Raw genomic sequence first — 21,352 nt, forward strand, 5'->3', positions numbered from 1 at the left:
TTTACCTCCTGAATTCCAATCTATTTTTTCTGTGTTGTTCAAGGCCATTGATGCTAAATTCTCTACCATCAATGAGCTTCCCTTACCTCCTCCACCTCCTCGTCCCTCCCGCCCCTTGGGTTCTTCCCCAGCGGTTAGAGCTCCTATTCAGGATGATTCAGATTCCTCTCAGGACGAATATGAGGATATGGAGGAGGATGAGGATCCCTTTCAAGGCCTCTCAGATGATGAGGAATCCCAAATAAAGGTTCCTTCTCCAATTACTATTTTTCCTTCTCAATTGTTCAAATCTCTCCTCCTCAAAGCTAGAATTTCTACGGGATTGGCGGCCCAGGAGAAACAGGCCTCCACATCCACTGATCCCCCGGAGGAGAATTTACCTTACTTCACAGAGGAACAGGAGGATAACGAGGTAATTCCTATGCCTAAATTGTTTAAAGATGCCTTACTTAAGCAGTGGGATTTCCCAGCCTCTGGGCTTAATCCCTCAACCAAGGACAGAAAATTGTACAAACTTTCCTCTTCCTATGAGGAGCTCCTATCCTTTCCTAAACCGGATGAACCTGTCAAGATCCTTCACTCGGCGGCTGCTGTGCCAGGCGAAGCAGAGGAAGTCCTCCGCCCAGAGGACAAGCGGATTGAACAAATGCTCAAAAGAGGATTCACCGCAGATTCCTGGGCTATTAAAAGTTCTGCAGCGGCTTCCTTTTTCTCCAGAGCCATGCTTCTGTGGCTTCGCCAACTTCAACAGCATATTCCTCCCGATGATTTGAGAGGTCAACAGGACTTCAACAAGGTCTTTGCAGCTGCTCAGTACGTGGCTGATGCCACTTTACAATCTACTAGATTTTCTGCTAAGTCTATTGCAGCTTCTACAACGGCAAGAAGACTCCTATGGATTCGCCCTTGGCAAGCGGGAGTACGCCAGAAGTGGCAGTTATCCCTGGGACCCTTAAAGCGCGACCTTCTTTTCGGTGATCTTCTGGATCCACTCCTCACGGAAACCACGGACAAGAAGAAAGTTTTGGGTCCAACCACCAAAAAGGCTACCAAAACGCAGTCCTTTCGTCGCCCAGGGCGTCAGCAAGATCAAGCGGCTTCCTATCAGAGATCTCCAGGTCAGTATTCCCCCCGTTTTCGTTCCCAAGGTAGGAACTCCAGGGGCAGAGGTTTTCGCTTCCAAAGGGGAGCGTCCTCTAACAGGGCTTCAAAGAAACCTAGATGGTAATTTTTCCTCAATTCCCATAGGTGGTCGCCTAGCCCATTTCGCCTCTAATTGGCGTCTCACCTCCAAGGACCCCTGGGTCATTGACACTGTTCAAACAGGCCTTCTTTTAGAATTTATTTCTCCCCCCCCCGAAACGTTTTATTTCCTGCCCTTCTCCCAGGTCCTCCTCAGATTGTAACCGTATGGAGGAGGCCATTTCCCACTTATTGTCCATCAGAGCCATTCAACCGGTTCCTTCCGGTCAGAAGGGTCTAGGTTTTTATTCCATCCTATTTATGGTTCCAAAATCCTCCGGAGGTTGGAGAGCTATTTTGGATTTAAAGAAGCTGAACCTATTCATCAAATATAGGAAGTTTAAGATGCACTCCTTATCATCTATTTTGGCCGCCATCCACACGGGAGATTTCATGGTCTCTTTAGACCTCACTGAGGCCTACCTCCACATTCCTATAGCCAAATGCCACAGAAAATTTTTACGTTTCTCCTTTCAAGGCAGGCATTTCCAGTATAGGGCGATGCCATTTGGCCTTTCCTCGGCCCCTCGGGTTTTTACAAAGCTCTTGGGGTCCCTGGCGGCCTATATCCGGGCGTCTCCCATTCACATTTTATGTTATCTTGATGATATTTTGATTCATGGGAACTCCCTAGAGAAAGTGAAAACAGACCTTTCTGTCACCATGTCAGTCCTTCAGGACCATGGATTTTCCATCAACTTTGATAAAAGTCATCTCCAACCTTCCACATCCATCTTACACCTGGGATCCATTATTAATTCAGAATCCTCCCAGGTCTTTCTCTCTCCCGAGAGAAAATTCAGTATAGGGGAGTTAATTTCTTGCATTTTATCTAAACCTTCAGTATCCATAGTATCCCTGTCTTCCCTTTTGGGGAAGATGGTGTCATGCATAGGCATCATTCCCTGGGCTCGCCTTCATGCTAGGGAACTACAGTGGCTCCTATTACCCTTTCAGAGATCGGGGCACAGCAACTCAAATCGTCGCATTGTCATCCCACCAATTGTTCGCAGATCCTTCAAGTGGTGGAAGTCTCCGGCCATGGACAAAGGATCCCCGTTCAGGTGCCCGGATCAATTTGTCATCACCACAGATGCCAGTCTATCGGGATGGGGCGCCCACGCCCAGGGGATGATAGCCCAGGGCACGTGGTCCCCGGAGGAAGCTTCCAAGCCAATCAATTGGCTAGAGTTAAGAGCCGTTTCCCTGGCTCTGAAGCATTTCTCTCCTCGCATTCCCAACCGGCACGTTCTCATTCTCACCGACAACATTGCCACAAAAAGCCATATCTGCAGACAGGGGGGCACGAGATCCAAGGCCCTCATGAGGGAGGCCCTCAAGTTAGGCCTTTGGGCGGAAAAACATCTTCGGTCGCTCCTAGCCGACCACATCTCGGGGAGCCTCAACGTCCAGGCGGATTGGCTATCTCGAGCAACGATAGACCCAGGAGAGTGGAACCTCCATCAAGACCTGTTCCATCAAATCAGCCTCAGATTCGGCCTACCAATTCTGGATCTCTTCGCGACCAATGCGAACGCCCAACTCCCTCGCTTCTTTTCCAGATTTCCATCCCCGGGAGCGGAAGCAATCAATGCCCTCCGGAGCCCATGGCCTCCAGGCCTACTTTACGCATTCCCTCCAATTCCAATTCTCCCGGATGTGATTCACAAGGTCCTCACCGAGAGGGCCCGAGTAATCTTAATCGCCCCTCATTGGCCCCGCCGGCCCTGGTTCGCGGATCTCCAACAGTTGTCCGTCCAGGACCTTGGCGACTCCCCGTTTCGGGGGATATGCTGCGGCAGGGGGCCTCATTCCATCCAGACCCGGAGTGGTTCCACCTCACCGCCTGGCTGTTATCAGGAGAGACTTAGTACTGCGTGGTCACGACCCCGATACAGTGGAGGTCATTTTAAAGGCCAGAAGGGGTTCGACCAATCGAATCTACGACCACACGTGGTCCAAGTTTCACCAGTGGTGTCTACAGGAAGGCCTTTCTCCCCTGTGCATTCCCATACACAGAATCATTTCCTTCCTTATGCAAGGTTTCCATAAAGGACTTTCCACCAGCACCCTCCGGCGTCATCTGGCGGCCATTTCCTCTGTCCTAGGGGGCCCCCGCAGACAGCCTCTCCGATCCTTCCCAGAAGTTCAGGAATTCCTCAAGGGCATAGCCAACCTCAGACCTTCCAAGGTCCACAGGTATCCATCCTGGGATTTGCCACGGGTTCTCCACTCCCTCACGCAGGCACCATACGAACCCCTAAAATCGGCGTCCCTCAGATACCTATCCTTTAAAGTAGCATTTCTGGTGGCTATTACCTCTGCCCGACGCATTTCGGAGCTGGCTGCCCTCTCAATCAGGCAGGACCTTTGTCAATTTCATCAGGACAAGGTAGTCTTGCGACTGGACCCCACCTTCTTACCCAAGGTCAGTTCCATGTTCCACAGAACTCAGGATATTGTCCTGCCTTCCTTCTGCCTCCAACGAGACCATCCCTTGGCAATTAGATGGCACACCCTGGATCTCATTAGAGCGCTGAGAATCTATATCCAACGCACAGGACCCTTTCGGAGGTCAGAAGCACTTTTTATAGCCTATCACCCCAGAGTCATGGGTGCCAAAGTGTCTTCAACAGTAATAGGCCGTTGGATCAGAGGGACTATATCTAAGGCCTATGAGTCGGCCTCCCTCTCAGTTCCAAGGAACATCACAGCGCATTCCACCAGGAGCGCAGCCACCTCGGCCGCTTGGGCGACTCAAGCCCCGTTGGAGGAGGTCTGCAAAGCAGCCACTTGGGCCTCGCCAAATTCCTTCATCAGGCACTACAAGATTGATTCTTACGCTTCAGCGGACGCTGCCTTCGGCAGAAGGGTACTCCAATCCGTTATCTCACACGATAGCAATCTAATCCCACCCTAGGGACCATCTATTGGGTATGTCCCATGTGACTGCTGGACCCGCTCCTTCAGTACGGAGAATAGGCATTGATTGCTTACCTGAACGCCTCTTCTCGTACGGTGAGCGGGTACAGCAGTCACTTCCCGCCCTTGTATGTGTCTTCTTTACCTTCCTATAACCTTTATTCCTCTAACAATGAGAGTTGAACACTACAGAGCTTCACAGCTGAGCCTAGTCTATGGATTCGCGAATTCTGGGGAAGGGGCGGATCCGGCAAGCTTTTTTAACACTAGGCTCAGTTCCACCGGATTGGACATGAGCAACCCATGTGACTGCTGTACCCGCTCACCGTACGAGAAGAGGCGTTCAGGTAAGCAATCAACGCCTATTTTCACCTGAATCTTCAATAAATCAGTACAGATATTGTATGCTATGTTCCTTCTTACTTCAAATGTTCTACTATCATCCCAATGCTGAAGAAGCCCACCATCAAGGAATGGAATGACTACAGACCAGTTGCTGTAACATCTATAGTTATGAAAACTTTTGAAAGGCTAGTGATGTCCCACCTGAAAACCAATATGGATCCGCTATTAGACCCCCTGTAATTTGCATACACAGCAAATGGATCAACAAATGATGCTGTTAATATGGCACTATGCTACATCCTACAACATATTGAATCTCCAAAGACCTGGGCAAAAGAGTCCTCTTTGTAGACTTTAGTTCAGCATTCAATACCATCAATCCCGACATTCTTCTAACTAAACTAAACCAGCTAGCGGTATTTGTAAGTGGATCATAAGCTTCCTAGCAGATAGGAAGCAGCAGGTGAAACTAAGCAGAATTACCTCAGATACCTGTACAATCGCCCCGAGTCTCCGGAGAGGGGCGGCATACAAATGCAATAAATAAATAAAAATAAATAAATAAATTAGCACAGTGGCCCCCCTAGAATGTGTGCTTTCTCCACTCATCTCCATAGTTTGCAGATGATACAGCAGTGATTGGTCTCATTTGAGACACCGATGAATCCACATATAGACCGGAGGTTGAACAGTTTACCTCATGGTACGACCAGAACAATCTGGAACTGAACACACTCGAAACCGTAGAAATGGTGGTAGGCTTTAGGAGAAACCCACCCATACTACACCTCTTACAATACTAGATAACACAGTATGAACCGTAGAGACTTTCACATTTCTAGGTTTTAACATATCTCAAGACTAAAAGGGACACATAATATCAAAAACGTCATCAAAAATGCACAACAAAGAATGTTCTTTCTGCATTAATTCAGGAAGCTCAAGGAGCGGCTGATACAATTCTACAGAGGAATTATTCTGTCATCTGCACCTCTATAATAGTCTGGTTTGGTTCCCAACAAGTTAGGCACAGAGGATAATTAGAATTCCAGAAAAAAACAATTACTGCCAACCTGCATTCCATTGAGGAACTGTACACTGCACAAGCCAAAAAGATGGCTGTGAAAATATTTACACACCCCTCACAATCCTGGACATAAATTGCACTGCACACCAGAACAGGGAGACACAACAGTTTTTCCCTGCCATTACTCCCACGTCATTACTCTGCTAAACTAATAATTCCCTAAACTATTCACTAACTCTGCATTACAAATACAATTAATCTTCTTATCAGTCCTATCACCAATCTCCTCCCACTTATGTATGGCTGTAACTTGTTGGTTGTATCCTTACAATTTATTTGATTGGTTCCTAGTATGATTTGATTGCTTATTATTTTTACCCTACCATTTTTACTACCATTAAGTGTTGTACCTTATGATTCTTGATGAATATACACCAAAAACATTTTTTTTGTTTGTCCAATCACACTTGGCCAATAAAGAATTCTAATTCTAAAATTATATGGGTCTTGCTTTGATAATGCAATCATTACAAGCAATCTTAAACAATACAAAATATAATACAAGTAGGTAGATTTGCCCCTCTATACATGAGACGAAAGAGCAGCAATAAAGCCCAGCTTTGGAGGAAGCAGAGAGGAGAAGACAGAAACTTGGTGAGCAGAAATAAATGAATTATTTGTGGAAAAGCTATATTCAATAGACCAGTGTTTCCCAACTTTGGCAACTTGAAGATATCTGGACTTCAACTCCCAGAATTCCCCAGCCGGGGATTTCTGGGAGTTGAAGTCCAAATATCTTCAAGTTGCCAAGGTTGGGAAACACCGCAATAGACAACTCTCTGCCCCCTCCCACGGTCATTGTAGCAAGTAACATTTTGGTGGGAGAAACTCATTAGCTCTAAAATGAATTTTTTAATCTTTATTTAACACCAATAGACAAATAATAATGATTATGTAGGGCATGAAAATTACACCCAGTATGATTTTGATTAAAAATGGATCCCCACCCAATTAATATATTTTTTCCGATTGTTCTCTGATTTCTAATTTAATCTGAAACTTTATTTTAGAAACTAAAATGTTATGAAACTGAATGTTTTAAGTGTTGTTTTGCAAAATGCCCTCCTGTCATTATTTTGGATATATATATACTCAACAAAATGGTTAACACAATCAGAAAATTGCAATATGGAAAAAATATAAAATTGTGCAGTTCAGTCCTTTTTTTAAAAAGATGTATTCAATTATGGGAGTAATCATAAAATTATTCTTAAGTAATACTTAATAATACTTATTTGTAAGTATTCTTAAGAAATATGAAAGATTGATTTTCTTTTCTTTTTTTGTTTTAATGCATATTTTATTTTAATGTAATTAGTTATCTGGAGATTATGTATATTGATCATGTATGACAAGAGTGTCACTTCCTGATTTATAAACTACTCCAAAGAAGGATTGGTCTTAACCATATTGACATCTGGACATAATTTTACATATTTTGAAGTTACGTGGATTACTGACATTGACAATAAGTGTAGAAGAATGTGTGTTTGTGTATATATCATTGATCTTGCAACTTTGTCCTTTTCAAACCTTAACATTTAAGGTTTTTAGTACTTTTCTTTTTTGTTGTTGTTACCAAGTGGAAAGGTTTGTTCCTTCACGTAGCAGCAATGGTATCCCACATGGGATGCATAAAATAATGGCAGTGTCACAATGGTTCAGGCTAAACGTTCCCATTGTGCTGCACTATAGACTTAGCTGACATTTGCCTTCTAACATCCCATTGTATGAATGGGTTGAGAGTAGGGAGAAAGCTTCTGCTCATTTGCTCTTGTGCCTTTTTGATCAACCAGCCTATTGACAACACCATCCCATAAGGAGGCAGGAAAGGAATTTGATTTTGATGGGCTAAAAAAAAAGAAGCTTTTGTAGTGGGAAAGGGAAGTATACCTCTACTTAAAGATTAATAGAAATAAGATAAATAAGGTAAGCTCTTTTCCCATTCTTCAAGGAATTTTATTAAAATCCAAACAGGATGATTGAAGTTTTATAGAATTTGTGTCTCCTCTTGCAAATAGTGCTTACAATGTGGAAACCTTTAATGATTTTTTTTTCCAATTTAACCTCTTACAGAATTTTCCCTTGAGCTTCCACAAAATCATTCTTAACTGGCATGTAACGAGTGAAGAAAATATATCACATCAGCACAGTCTAGGCCGTAGTATGTTTTTTAAAAAAAGTTAATTCCCCTAAATGTTTACAATTTTGTTCCTGAACATCCTACAAGAACCTCATTCTTTTGCTGCAATGCAGCATAATATGCTTCAAGACTATAAAACCTTATGGCCTTTTCTGTCTTTTCAAAAGATGCAAAACAAATGCATCTATATTTTTTGGAAATTCCTTATGTAAGCTTAACCACTTAGTTTCCATAACTACTTCTTTATATGTTTTTCCACACTTTGTTGCCCTACTGGGCTATTTAAAGGAGTCTCCTTTATAACCAGCTGTTAATTTAGCAAGTTAAATGCAATAAGTCCCTTCTTTTGTTTTGTAGTGTTTTTATTCATAACAACAATTACCTTGAGTTGTTTTTTTTACCATATTCTAGGTATTAGCATTTCTAACTATGCTTTGCAAATATCTCTGTATGGCACTTTGTCTAATTTAATTGTGTTTACTAGAATAATAATGACTGTGCATTATTTTGCTGAAATAATTTATATTTGATTAAAATTATCCAGTCTTTTCTTGCTTTCCTATATTGTAAACTTTGGAGTTGGGCATAGATAATAAGTGCAGAGGTGGGGGGAAATCCTGATATTAAATGGGTTCTTATCTTATCAAGTTTTTGAAAAGACTTGTGTTTTGGATTATTATTCTATCCTTGTCCTTCACCAAAATCTTTTCCATCTGAGGCAACATTGATTTTAAAATGTTGATCAGCTAAATAACCTCATACTCCAAATATGTTTATAGAGCTTCACTGGTAACTTTTTCAACAGGAAATGGAAAACCCATGAATGTTTGTGGGATAATAAAGGAATGGGTTGGACAGAAGAAGGGAATGCCTTACAGTATTTATCAGAATTCCTTTCATTCATTTTGCCATCCAAGGATGGGGGGAATAGTTTCTTAATCATACCTCCCACTGAATTGAATGGTGAGGAAAATAGATAGTAAATTGTTAAACTATATAATGAAAATCATTGTGAATCCCCCATGGTTTATAATCCTTGTATAGTGTATCAAACTGTAGCCCGGATATTCCAATAGCATGCAAAAAAATTGTTAGCATCCTTACAGCAATACTTGCAAGAAGAAAATGCACATATAGTTTGTGTAGTTTCCCCTTCATGAACTGATGTCCATCATAATTCTCCCATGCCTCCTGGAAGGAGAGTCCAGCATGGGTTTAGCTCAAGTCTTATTGGTAGGACTGAGTTTCAAATTAACATAAATATATAATAATTAGGTACCGCCCCCTTGCTGCCCCAAGTACCCAGTTTTTAAAAACTCAGTCGAGGTTAAGGACATGAGTTTTTTTCTCTCCCTTTAGGTTGAGTATTTAAGTAATGTAATGTAATTAAAATTGTTATTTGAACCTTGTAATTTTTTCCCTTTTGTCTTTGTATAGGTTCGAATTCTTCTGATGGGGTCTCTGCCCTCCGCGGGCACCACCCCCACCTTTTCTCCTTTTGGGGCCTCTTCTCTTCGCGGGTACTGCCCACCGAGGAGCAACTGGGCTTTTTTATTGTGTAAAATTGTGACCTGAAGGTCCAATCAGCCCAATCACCCCAGATGGGGGGGGGTCCGTCCCTCCCCATTGTCGGGGGCGGCGGAAGCCTCAGACGCCGGAGTTTGAAGCCGCGGCGGCCATTACAGCCGCCGAACAGCTGATTGAGCCAGAGGGAGGCTTCTTAAGCCGCAGCGAGGCGGATGGCGGCGAAATTGAAGGTTCCCGGCCGGGAATAAAGCCGCGGCGGCCATTACAGCCGCCGGACAGCTGATTGAGGGCTCGCGACCGGCGAGCAACAAACCGAGGCTTGGCGAGCCGCAAGGGCTCGATTATAGACAAAAAGCTGCTGTTCCCGCCTTTTTAAATAGTGTGGTGCCCTATGAGGCAATTCTTTCTGCGAGCCCTCAAACCGCCATGTTTGTTTGTTTTGGCTTTATGCCAGGCATTAAAATTGCCGTTTGAATTGGCGCGAACTGGGCAGCTGGCCAAGTTGTCAGGTCTCTAAGATCTGCCCAGAGACTGTTGACAAGGTCACGTGGGCGGCTAACAGCCAATCAAAATCCGTTTAGCTGTCCAGCCTGCCTGCATGTCTTTACATGCGAGGGAGAGCTTCTATTACTGTTCAACAGTCTTGAGCTGCCTTGTAGTTTGTGATTCAATCGTGAGTACGCTGCCCCATATCAAAATAAGATATGGCTGACCAACTTATCAGTGGGGAGGAGCAGGCCCAGCCAGTTCAAACACCTGTCAAGGGGAAGGATAAGGCCAGCAGCCTAGGAGTAAGTCCTCCCAATCAAGCTCCTCTCTTCATGAGGCTGAGAGGAAGATCAAGGCCCTGGAGCAGCGTTTGGAGGCGGCCTTGTCCCCCCCCATCGTAGGTGGACTGTCCATAGGCCCTTTCCAGCCTCTTCCTCCATCTATTTCCATGGGACTCCAGGGCACCGCAACCGAGAGGGACTGGTCCCCTGACAGGCAGGCCCCTCCTCCATTGCCATCAACTGCAGCAAGGCCTGAGAGGCCTTCATCTTCTCATAGCCAGGCACTGCCTCAGGGGGAGTTACAGACACCATGTTATGTGCCTTCATCTACTTTCACCCCCACGGCAGCGGGGCTTAGAGACAATGCAGATGCTTGGCAGGCCTTTGCCCCTACTATACAGGACATTGTGGCCAATGCATATACGCAGGGCATAGCTGCGGCAACACAACGAGCCAATGCCTTTCCATTTCAGCCTATCCAGCCCAGGGATATCTGGTCAGCACCACCGCCCCCTACTGGGTTGGGTTCTATGTCAATTGACCACATCCGGCGGCGGCACAAGGGCCTTCTAACCTGGAACGCAGGTTTTATACCTTCGATGACAGCATGGAGACGCTACTCCAGTTTCCTCCTGTGGACAAACCGGTGGCCACATTGGTTTCCCGCACGGTTGTGCCTTCAGAGACGGCTGACAATTTGAAACCGGATGAAAGGAGAGCGGAGACTCTTCTCAAGAAGACCCACCAGATGGCCGCTTGGGCTCTTCGAGCAGCTTCCACCGCCTCCTTCTTCAGTCGGGCATCCATTATGTGGATTCAGGAGGTTCAGGCGAGACTGGCTCCTGAGGAGACTCGACTGCGACAGGACTTGAATAAGCTCCTCGCGACTGCAGAATTCTCCACGGATGCCACCCTGCATGCCGCAAAATTTGCCTCCAGGGCTATGGCTTCCACCATTTCGTCAAGGCGCCTGCTTTGGCTCAGAAACTGGCAGGTGGATGCCAAGTCGAAGTGGACTTTGTCTTCGGCTCCCTTTGAGGGCACAAAATTGTTCGGGGAGGCTCTAGATCCTGTCCTGGTGGAGGATAAGGATAAGAGGAAAGTCCTCCCAAGGTCCTTCCGTCGCCAGGACCGAAGGGCTGGTCCATACTCCCGTAGGCAGTCCTTTCGGTGGGACTCGTGGTCCGCCCCTTCACAGCAGGCCAGACCTTACTCACAGGGTGCCTTTTCCACATCCTATAGGAATGACCGCCCGTATTCCCAGGAACGAGGCAGAGGTTTCTCCCAGACCAGACGACCATACCGGGGATACCAGCAACGGAACGCCAGACGTGCCAAGTGACTGCCTGGACGGCATTCCTTTGGGGGGCAGGCTACAAAAGTTCAGCGAGAGATGGCGAGTTACTACTTCAGACCCTTGGGTCTTAGCCACTATCTCACAAGGGCTAAAGATTGAATTTCTACACACCCCTCCACACCATTTTACCACCTGCCCTGCCACCAGAGACTTCGAAAGGAGGTCTCTGTTGGATCAGGAAATTCTCCACCTTTTACAGATACAGGCGATCGAACCTGTTCAGGACAATTCCAAAGGTACGGGATTCTATTCAAAGGTGTTCCTTGTACCCAAGGCCTCCGGGGGTTGCAGGCTCATCTTGAACCTCAAACGTCTGAATCAGTATATTCTGTACCGACGGTTCAAGATGGCCTCCCTCCGCTCCATCCTGGCCTCTGTTCGGGCAGGGGACCTTCTTACTTCAGTGGATTTAAAGGAGGCCTACCTGCATATCCCCATACACCCGAACCATCGACAATTTCTTCGATTCTGTCTACACGACGTCCATTACCAGTACAGGGCCATGCCCTTTGGCCTGTCATCGGCCCCACGTACCTTTACGAAGGTACTAGATGCACTGCTGGCCGATTTGCGGTCCCGGCCAATCCGGATTCTCGCATATTTGAACGACATTTTACTTCTGTCTCCAACCCGCCAGAGGGCGCACAAGGACTTACAAACCACGATGTTTTGTCTACAACGTCACGGCTTTACCATCAACATGCCAAAAAGCCATTTGACTCCTGCCACCAGACTCATTCATCTGGGTGCGGTGATAGATACGGTCTCTCAGAGAGTGTATCTATCCCCGGAGCGACAGCACCGCATCTATTCTCTCGTAGGTGGCCTTCAACAGAAACGAACGGTGCCATTGTCTTTCCTGTCAAAGGTGCTCGGGACCCTGGTATCCTGCGTGGACATTGTCCCTTGGGCCCGTTACCATTATCGACTGCTCCAGTGGACCTTGCTTCCGTTCCAGCGTCGAAGATTGAGCCATACCCACCGTCTAACCTTCGTGGGACGCGAGTTGCAACTCTCCCTGCGCTGGTGGAGATCTCCAGCACTGCGGCAGGGCACTCCCTTCGGACCATGCCTTCACACGATCCTCACCACGGACGCCAGTCTGCTGGGGTGGGGCGCTCACATCCAGTCCCAGGTGGCTCAAGGCTTCTGGAGCCCCCAGGAGCTATGCCCAATCAACATCAATTTTTTGGAGCTGAGAGCTGTCCGCTTGGCCTTGCTGGCCTTCGCCACCTTACTGGAAGGTCACCACGTCCTCGTACGCACGGACAACGTAGCGACCAGGGCGCATTTAAATCACCAGGGTGGAACGCGCTCTCTCAGGTTGATGGAAGAGACGGTCCTCCTCTTCGACTGGGCGGAGACTCATCTTTGCTCTCTCCATGCAGAGCACATCGCGGGGGAGGACAACAAACAGGCGGATTGGCTCAGTCGCCAGGAACTGGACCCGGCGGAGTGGCGGCTCGATCCGGGTCTGTTTCAAGAAGTCTCGCGTCGGTTTGGGGAACCGGTGGTGGACCTATTCGCCACCCCCCAGAATACCCAACTCCCGAGGTTCTACTCCCGTTTTCCAACTCCGGGAGCCGAAGGAATCAATGCACTACATCTTCAGTGGCCAAAGGCCCTACTGTACGCCTTCCCTCCGATTCCACTTATTCCATCAGTGGTAAGGAAGATCCTGATGGAGAAGGCGGAGGTGCTCTTGCTAGCGCCTCATTGGCCTCGGAGACCTTGGTTTGCGGACCTCAGAGAACTGTCCATTTCTCCACCGTGGAGGATACCGGACGACCAGATATCCCTCAGCCAGGGGTTCGTGTACCACCCGGAACCCCAATGGTTCCACTTAACCGCATGGCATTTGAAGGGGACAGGTTGAGGAGCTGCCTCCTTCCCGAGAATGTTATCGCAACTATTCAAGTGGCTCGACGCCCTTCCACAGTCCGAATTTATCAGGCAACATGGGCAGCCTTCCATTCCTTCTGCAATGACAGGAACCTTCGACCACAGGATTCCTCAGTCATCCCTGTCTTGGAATTCTTGCAGAAAGGTTTGGAGAAAGGTTTGGCGCCAAACACGCTCAAACGCCAGGTCGCAGCGCTTGCCACTATTATAAAGCGGGATGATGGGGGACCCTTAACTTGTCACCCTTGGATTAAGGACTTTCTCAGAGGGGCTACCAACACGCACCCTCCTCCTGTTCATCGTTTTCCCACATGGGACTTGACCTTGGTCCTTCAGGCCCTCACGGGACCACCATTTGAACCGTTGAGGACTGTTTCATTGCGTTACCTCTCCTTCAAGACGGCCTTTTTGGTGGCAGTCACCTCGGCAAGGCGGGTATCCGAACTGTCCGCGCTGTCGGTCAGATCAGACTTGTGTCAATTCTATCCGGACAGAGTTTGTTTACGCCTGGACCCCACCTTTCTCCCAAAGATCAACACTCACTTTCACAGGGCTCTAGAGCTGGTGTTACCGGATTTCTGTGCTCATGGTACTCACCCTTTAGAACTTAAGTGGCACAAGATAGACGTACGCAGAGCATTGAAACTTTACATCAGGCGTACCGGCAGTTTACGCAAAACTGAGGCTTTGTTTGTGTCATTTAGTTCTAGTAAACTGGGCCTTAAGGTATCTTCCAATACCATTAGCCAGTGGGTGAGACTATGTATAGTTGAGGCATACAAGGCGAGTGCAAGGACTCCACCGAGTGGTATACAGGCTCATTCGACAAGGAGTGCGGCTTCTTCGGCAGCTTGGGCGTCGCAAGCCCCCCTTGAGGATATCTGCAGAGCCGCGGCGTGGAGTTCACCCACAACCTTTATTCGCCATTACAAATTGGATACCTTCGCTTCAGCTGAAGCTGCCTTTGGCAGACGTGTACTCCAGAAGGTGTGCGGGGAGGTGCCACCCATGGTTCACAATCTCCCTCCCTGAAACTTTAGACCTTGGGTATATCCCATGCTGGACTCTCCTTCCAGGAGGCATGGGAGAAGAACCGTTGTACCTACCTGAATGGTCTTCTCGATGCCCTGGAAGGAGAGTCCATACCCTCCCGAAGAACCATGGGAGTTCTTGTTTGATGCTAGTGTTTCTTATGTTATTATGGTTGTTAATAAAGTTCATTATCTTTACATCTTTTCGTTTTTTAAAACTGGGTACTTGGGGCAGCAAGGGGGCGGTACCTAATTATTATATATTTATGTTAATTTGAAACTCAGTCCTACCAATAAGACTTGAGCTAAACCCATGCTGGACTCTCCTTCCAGGGCATCGAGAAGACCGTTCAGGTAGGTAAAACGGTTCTTCTATAATTCCCATCTCTGTTGCATTGAACAACAGAAGCTGGGATTTAAAGGGACTCCTAACATATTCTGATTGTCAACAGCACCACTCTGCCCTCCACCCACATTGTCAAAAAATTTGAAAACGATGGTGATATTCAAAAAGAATACTGATATGGGTTGTACCATTATTTTTCAAATTCAGATGAAAGATAGCAACCCAACTAGTCACATGTAAATCCTTTGACATGCATGGAGTAATTTCCAAGATCAAGATGTTTCTTTTAACTCACAATAGATATACTCTTTTTTAATTGATGTTTAGAATGAAACTAGGTAGTGGCTTTATGAAAACTTGTTAAGGGATGAATTTTCCAGAGCACATTATTATTATTATTATTATTATTATTATTATTATTATTATTATTATTTATTAGATTTGTATGCCGCCTCTCTCCGAAGACTCAGGGCAGCTAACAACAATATAAAAAGACAATGTAAACAAATCTAATATTAAAAACAATCTAAAAAACCCAATTTAAAGAACCACTCATACATACAAACATACCATGTATAAATTCTATAAGCCAAGGGGGAAGGGAAATTTCAATTCCCCCATGCCTGACGACAGAGGTGGGTTTTAAGGAGCTTGCGAAAGGCAAGGAGGGTGGGGGCAACTCTGATATCTGGGGGGAGCTGGTTCCAGAGGGTCGGGGCCGCCACAGAGAAGGCTCTTCTCCTGGGTCCCGACATTACTTAGTCGACGGGACCCGGAGAACATCAACTCTGTGGGACCTAACCGGTCGCCGGGATTCATGCGGCAGAAGGTGGTCCCGGAGATAATCTGCTCTTTTGTCCCATGTATAGAGGGGCAAATCTACCTACTTGTATTATATTTTGTATTGTTTAAGATTGCTTGAATGATTGCATTATCAAAGCAAGACCCATATAAATTTAGAATTAGAATTCTTTATTGGCCAAGTGTGATTGGACAAACAAAAAAAATGTTTTTGGTGTATATTAATCAAGAATCATAAGGTACAACACTTAATGGTAGTAAAAATGGTAGGGTAAAAATAAGAAGCAATCAAATCATACTAGGAACCAATCAAATAAATTGTAAGGATACAACCAACAAGTTACAGCCATACATTCATAAGTGGGAGGAGATGGGTGATAGGAATGATAAGAAGATTAATTGAGGACATAATTATTCACCATTACTATTCTGTTGTGCTCTTAAACTTAACCAGTTATTTTTCTTTTGGTTATAAGTTAACTTTATATTACTTTATTTTTATTATTATAGACATTTGGTTGACTCTATATTATATGCTGTTGGGACTCTAATTAATTTGGCCATCTGCATGTTTAATAAATAATAAGACATAAATCATGTAAGGTGATTTAATATAATTATAGCATAGAAGAGTTAAGGGATTTCAAAAAAACATCCAGCCTTATCCCCTGCCAAGTGCAGGAGTTTATGGCAATAATATCTTCATCAAATCATTACTTATACTCTATCTAAATATCTCCAGCAAAAGAGAGTCCAGGACATTTTGAGGCAGTCAGTGTTCCCTTGTTGAACAACTGCTATCATTAGCATTTTTTTCCAGTTATATGACCAAAATCTACATTTGAGCCACTCCACATAGAGTTACAGGAAGACAATCAGAGGTGCATGGCCTATAATAAGGTGGATATTTAAGTGAAAAAGTGAACCTGAGATGACATGACCTAAGGACTGCCCTAATGATAGCCAGGTCCTTAGGCATCTCAAACAGATTCCCCAAACTAATCTGCCAAATCCCTGCATCTGTTCTCTCAAATTCTTCTTTCTACCAAACGCTAGCAATTCTTCTGCCGTACCAAAATTGAGTTGCAGTTGATTTATGGCTATCCAGTACAAATATTGGGCCACACAGTTGTTTAATCCTTTCATCTTCCATATCCTTATTTTATCCATATAAATAGGATGCAATCCATTAGTACAGCCAAAAGCTCCCTATAACAATCAAATGTACAAATATTTGATATTGTTAAAACAGTTCCATGATGCAAATAACAAGTAGTTCTCGACTTAAAGTCACAACTCGGACCAGAATTTCTGTTACTAAGAGATGTAGTCATAAAGCATGATGTCACTTGAACCCATTGCTTAGTGACAATTATCCAAAACTCCCCGCTGCTATTGTTGACAAAATTTGGTTAATAGTTAATGAAGGATCACCTCAATCCACGCCATTCTGGTTTGGTCTCTCCCAAGCCTCAGTAAGGTTAGTTGCCTCTTCTTCAGCCTGCCTGTTCTCTTCCCCCCCTCTCCGTGTCCTGTCTTCGGGGTCACAAGCTCCCCAGACTACACATCTCTGGGGCTGGTTGCTCCACTGCAGTTCAGGAGGTCTCAGCACATCACTGCTCTTGAGCTATAGCATGAAGCTGCAACCGCTCCGAGTCTCCAGAGGGGGGCGGCATACAAATCTAAATAATAATAATAATAATAATAATAATAATAATAATAATAATAATAATAATAATAATAATACGTTTTAAATAATAAGATAAGATAGAAAAATGAAGTATTTATAGTAATAAGATATAAATGTGAACATTGAATTTTTGTTACAAAGTAAGATATATACGTCAAAATACAATATACTCTTATCCCTTTTTAAATTTATGTACCCCTCCTTCCCTTTCCCTATTTACCCTTTGTTAATTAATAAACTTTATTTAAAATAAAATAAAATAATAATAACTATTCCTACAAGTCTTATCGGCCCCAGCAGTGTAGTATAAAACCACAGAGATCCAGAAATTACCAGCTGGTCCAAAATTCCCAGCATGGTCCAAAACTGCAACTACTTTGGGTACTGTGATCTGAGCCATCCCAGTTACAATCACGATCCTAAACTCAGAGGTCCCTGCACTCTGCCACCACATTTGATCTTTGCCATCTTCTTGCTTCTGGTGTTGATGAGCCATGCTTGTCCCAGTGAGGTCATATAGCCCAGGTTTTGCAAGAAACCGCTAGAGGCAACTTGAGAAGAAAGCCTTGTGCAGCCAACAGCTGCTTTTCAAAGGGCCAGAGCAGGTATGCTGGTTGCTAAAGGGGCCACAGAGTACAAGGTGAAAAGAGCATAGATGATGGGAGGATAGACTGGTTAAGGAAGTTGAAACATTCCTATGGTGTTGAGTGCGTCAGGCTGTCAAATGCTCAAATTTTGGTCACAGGACTGGGAGAAGAATATAAGGACCATGAATCAGGGGACTGGTTGTAAGTCCCTTTATGCAGTGCTATACTAAATATATTTTTGAAATATCTGCTCTTTATTTTCTGGATTCCTTCGGTTTCAATTTTCTCCCTCTCTCCTAGCCACATTTGGGTAACAGAAAGCACCAGAGTTGCAGTAATGATTTTCATTAACTTCTTGTATATGAAAATGTATGTTTAATAAGAACATAAGAAGAGCCATGCTGAATTGGACCAAAGCCCATCGAGTCCAGCATTCTGTGTCACACAGTGGCCCACAAATTGTACATGGGGATCTTGAACAGAAAGAGAAGGCAAAACCCTCCTTTTCCCTTGACCCCCAACAAATGGTACCCAAGGGAATCCTGCCTGCCTCAACCAACATAGAGGCGGTACTTGGACATCCGTTTATTATCTGTTTATAATTAGAAGGACTGTTATAATGCTAATAATGGCATACATTTCAGCAGTTATGTAATGTCATATTGCATGCCCCAATTGTAGGTAATTAGGAATATATGTGAGATAGTTATGTCATAAGCCTGCTATTTATGATTTTCTTTGGTAGGAGCCTACATCGTTACTTTTCAAGTCTTTGCCCTTTGTGTGCTGAAAATAGAAATAGTGTAAAAACCTGATATCAGATTTTAATAAGCAAATAAAATCAGTCATGTCAGTAAACAAGGTTGAGTAGCAGCATCTGCTGTTCTTTAGTAGGTCATTTTATACTGAAACTTTGATAATTATATGGATTGTATTTTTTCTGGCTTAGGAAGTATTCTGTTTCCTCTGCCTTCAGGAGAGGTTACACTACTGAAAATTAATTTTAGAATTTAATTTCTTTGTGAACAAAAATTAAATACTTGTTCATAGTTTCATTTCTTCAAATATTACAGCCTTCCAATACGCAGACATTTACAAGTCTATATTTGGATTCCAGTAACATTTTGGATTGGATACAATTAGAGGAGAGAGGAATTATCTGGCATCTTTCTCAAATGTTAAATTCCTTTCATCATCTTCTGGATCATCTAGGCATGTATGACTTAAAATAGGTTTTCCCATTATCCAGACATTGGCAGAGTACCATTGTGACCCACTTTAAAATAATGTTAAGAATTACTTTAACAATTGCCAGTAACTTTTTCGATTGCCTAATCTCATTCCACAAAAACCTCTGAGTAAAACTGCCAGATTTTCTGAAATTTTCTGAAATTTTTATTATCTGAGATCTGCCAACCCAGTCTTCATCCATTATTTGTTCATTATGCCTTGTCTCCTTTGATATAATTCAAATGATACAGATTCCTGGAAACTATAATGGCTTGGCTTGCATGGAAGATAAACATGCAAAAGGTTTCTTTTCTTATGAAAGCATTAATGCTGAATGAAATATAATAACTATTATCAGATCTGTTTAGCTACAATAGGAGACAGAGTTTGTCAGATGATTGACATACATCAGTGAGCCCTCAGAAATTAATAATGCGTGCCTAAAAATTTTTTCAACTGCTTCTCCTGTAGTGTATGGTGAGTGATCAACCCATGCAATAATATTAGTTGATGGATACTGGAGTCTAGCTTTTCATGGATTTCTTGAAGGCATAGCTTAGTCTATTGTTTTTTATGTGTTAACTTGCACAATAAATATCATATTTTTTGCACTGTAAGATGCACTTCCTTCCCCCTCCCCTAAAAAAGGGGGGATGGGAATGCCTGTGTGTCTTATGGACTGAATATTGCTTCACAGACCTGGCCGTGGCAGCATGGAGGGAGTGGGTTGGTATAACAACAGGCAGCAGTAGCAAATGGCCTGTCTCTGCTACCACCTGTTGTTGCTGCCACCGCCACTACCGCCTATCATCGCCACCTATTAGTGGTTGGATTAGCCTACCAGAATACTGCTGTTCCAGGTGGCGGTGAGTGGCAGCAATAGATGGTGAGCACTGGCGATAGGTGGCGTCAATATGTGGTGGCAGCAACAGAAAAGACCCAGCTCCCAAGAGAAAAAATCTATTGTGGCGACAGCATCACCTATGGGAAAATTTCCCACGGCTTCAAGAGCTTTTGGCTGAAACAATATAGAATGTTCTGCTTGAGCAGGAAGTTGGAATAGAAGATCTCGAAGATCCCTTTCAACTCTGTTATTTTGTTCTCCTTCCCTCCCTCACTTCCTCCCTCCCTTCCTTTTCCAACCGTGGTGTTTTTTAAAAAGAGATTAGATAAGAGTTTGTCTGAAATTCTATAGGATTTCCTGCTTGAGCAAGGGGTTGGACTAGAAGACCTCCAAGGTCCCTTCCAGCTTTGTTATTTGATATACAACCAAAGATAAGTCTTAAAAGGTTTAGACAAAGCCATGTAAGATTTTTGTGGCCAAAACAAAACAATTTTTCCTTGTTTTCCTCCCCAAAAGTTATGTATCTTATGGTCCGAAGCGACTTATGGTCATTTTGAAATTGAAGTATATGTGAGCAAAAACAGAACTCATTTTTATGAAACTACCTATATCAAACAAAGATATTTAAGAAGAAACATAGAGAATAATTTTAGACAGTAATCGCATAAACAATTGTCAGATGCTCTCTGTTAACTTTTGCTATGATATATTTCACCTGTTACATACACATGCACACACACATAGATACAACACTAGCAATTTGTTCTTGTCTTAAATTGGTGCAATGTTTAACCCTGCATAAACAATAGTCTGATGGAGAGGGGCGGCATACAAATCTAAATAATAAATAATAAATAAATTATTGCCTGGAAACTGAACTGGCATTTCAAAATCTATACAGATATGTCAGAAATCTGAATATTTAAATTAAAGCAAGTACTACATACCCAGGAAATGTTAGCAAGTGTATTAAGAGGAATATTATATGTTTTTAAATGTGCCATTGTATATAAGAAATATGGATGCATTTTTTAAGAATATGAAATTGTATTCCTCATGAATTGTATTCATCATTGCTTGATGGCAGAAATGTGGGGTTTAAATATAGTAAACATTATTTAAATGGCAGAGGCTTGCAGTTTTATGCCACAAATACTGAATTAGCTATTAAGGGTTATATTTTCAAATCACAAAAGGTAACATTAAGCACTTCGCTTCATGTTCTGTAGAAGAAATCAAAGGAACTGTAGCTGAGTTAATGAACAAAAATAAATACTACTTCTATAAAATGACATGAAAAAAAACATTTTATATGCCTATTTTTTAAATTTAAAATTATCAGTATCTAGTAATAAGTATCTATTATATTAGTCAATTAGTATTCAATATGTTTAATGATCTGTAGAAATCTTTGTAATTATTTTCATTGTAGTCCAGTCAAAAGCTTTTAAGAAAATTATTTCAGGTAAATGGTTAGTCCTTCATAAAGAAGCATATCAAAACTCTAATCAGTTTGTGACTGAAGATA

The 21,352-nt window shown here is 43.6% G+C and overlaps 1 protein-coding gene across 8 annotated transcripts in view; it reads left to right on the top strand.

The window, feature by feature from the left end:
* The window catches only part of PALM2AKAP2 (PALM2 and AKAP2 fusion), a 348,527-nt gene that overhangs the window by 286,486 nt on the left and 40,689 nt on the right, over nt 1–21,352 (top strand). The gene's annotated exons all lie outside the window — the stretch shown is intronic.

Source organism: Erythrolamprus reginae, chromosome 2 (assembly GCF_031021105.1).
Source record: "Erythrolamprus reginae isolate rEryReg1 chromosome 2, rEryReg1.hap1, whole genome shotgun sequence".
In the NCBI taxonomy this organism is placed as follows: Eukaryota; Metazoa; Chordata; class Lepidosauria; order Squamata; family Dipsadidae; genus Erythrolamprus; species Erythrolamprus reginae.